At 48.5% G+C, this 2,200-nt stretch overlaps 1 protein-coding gene across 2 annotated transcripts in view; it reads right to left on the bottom strand.

Annotated features, from left to right (window-relative positions):
* The window catches only part of LOC119422595 (myosin-9), a 49,997-nt gene that overhangs the window by 47,333 nt on the left and 464 nt on the right, over positions 1 to 2,200 (bottom strand). The window lies entirely within an intron of this gene.

The raw sequence follows: 2,200 nt of genomic DNA, 5'->3' as shown, positions 1-2,200 counted from the left end.
TACGACGACTGCAGGGGAACGAAGTTTCTCCTCGCTGACGCTCAGTGGGGTCGGGGGAGGGGGGGGGGTGGGCGCGGTGTGTGCATCCGTCCTGCTGCTTTTTGCAGGGACAGATGCAGGACATCCATTCAGCCTCACTCCTCAGGAGACCTCACTGAGCGTCAGCGAGGAGAAACTTCGTTCCCCTGCAGTCGTCGTATCGCTCCAACCAGAAGCTCCTCCTGAGGCGTCAGGTTTGTCTGATGGGTTCTGGCTGCTTTGTGCTCAGCCTGAGCAGAGGCGTGCGCACGCACCAAACAGAGCACTTCAGAGGACGGAGCAGGTTTGGGCACATCCCCTGCAACAGCTGTTTCAGGTTTCTCCCTCATCATGTACCTGCTGGCTCCGTGTTCCAGACCCGACACAAACAAACATCACTGTGTCCTACAGCACAACTCCTGCTCATCATCTCCACCTCCTTTATTCACCTCCTTTATTCACCTCCCCAGCTGCAGCTCCATCATGTTCTGCTTCGTGTTTGCAGCATATTGCTCAGACTACAACATTCTGCGAGCGAAGATGCCTTAAAGAGGAAACGGGAGGAGAGGAAGGAATGTGAGAGCAAGTCTGTACAGAGACGTGTCAGATCTGGACCACGCCCTGCAGGAAACTAAATAAACTGCGTTAAAGGAAAAACACTTAGTTCCTGCTGTTCCTCTCAGCATCTTAAAGGAGCCGACATTTAAAAAAAAAAAAAAAGACCAAATATGGGATGGAACAGGAAGTACCAAGAATAATTAGTACCTTGAAGTTATTCAGAGCCGCTTCCTCAAACTGAAGGCAACAATAACACACACACACACACACACACACCGTGTGTGTTCATGTTTATAGAGAGGGATGAAGGGATGAGCAGGTGTCATCTGAGTCGCTCTTAAGTTCGTTAAGAGCTCAGATCAGTCTGACATCCTGCAGAGTCCACAGACCAGAACAGGTTCTGTGATCAAACAAACCGCCTTTTTGTCCCAGCTCTGATGACACGTATGTGACACGCGTGTGTTTGTGGCTTCGCTGTCGCATGAACCAACTTCAACAGGAAGTTGCACAAACTGCTTTTACTCTTCAAAAAAAAAAAAAAGTTGCGTTCAGTGTGCACGCTCCCACTGTTGGCTCAGAGCGCACGTTTAATCCTTTTGTTCTCCGACAGTTTCAGCAGCATCATCCCTGTCTCCCCCCCATCCCCCCCCCACACACACACACACACACGTTTGTCTTTATATCTTTACAGGGACTTCGCATAGACTTCCAGTCATTTCTCATTCATCTCCACAGCCGGACCTGGACCTGGACCTACCAACGGCACTTCTTATGGACCCGGGCTCTGGGCCCATAAGGAGCAGTTGGTCCATAAGTTTTTAAGATGACTGTAGTTCAGACAAGCAGCTGATCCTGGACATGATGTCTGCAGTAGCAAGAGGAAGACAGAGTTTCAACACAGTTGTTTTTTAGTGACTCGCCCAGCTGAGGAAGTGCACGAGGAACTGTGTTTCTGATGCAAATTGACCGGAGCCTGGTCAAAGAGGAGTTTCAGGCTCTGTCCAGAGTTTGTGTAAACCTTTTGATGAGCTGTGTCCCAATCCTGATCCTCCAGCCTTCATCCTGTTTTAGAGGTTTCTCTGCTTTAAAGAACCATCTGGATGAATGGAGGACCAGCTACAGATCATGCAGCCTTTGAATCAGGTCAGAGCAGAGAAACATTTAAACTATGCAGGACAGTGGCCCTCGAGGACAACGATCAGGTCCGACAGAAAGCAGGACTTCATCTGAGCAGAGTCTTTTGTGTCCGAGTGTTGAAACCGTAGCCTGAAGGGAGAAATGCAGCAGCTGGGCGTGTGCACGGCTGGATCAGGACTGAAGTAAGATCTGGTGCAAACAGACACCCGGACTGCTCCCGTCTTCAGGAACAACCACACAGTCCGTCCTGAGACAACAGAAGTTTGTCCAGTTCTGTTCAGGACACGTCAGCAGGCCTGCTGCTTAAAAACTAACAACTCACAAGAAAAGTGCACAATCAAGTTTTGTTAAAATTAAAATTAAATAAACTTCCCCGCAAACTGCTGAATGACCCAAAGAACTTCCTGAGCCAGTTTTAACATTTTGTTTTACAGTTTTTGCATTTTGGTTTACAGTTTTTGCATTTTGGTTTACAGTTTTTGCATTT

This window comes from Nematolebias whitei, chromosome 16 (genome assembly GCF_014905685.2).
Source record: "Nematolebias whitei isolate Nwh7 chromosome 16, NemWhi1, whole genome shotgun sequence".
NCBI lineage: Eukaryota > Metazoa > Chordata > Actinopteri > Cyprinodontiformes > Rivulidae > Nematolebias > Nematolebias whitei.
The sequence above is the reverse complement of the archived record's forward strand: the minus strand, read 5'-3'. Positions and strand labels throughout refer to the sequence as shown.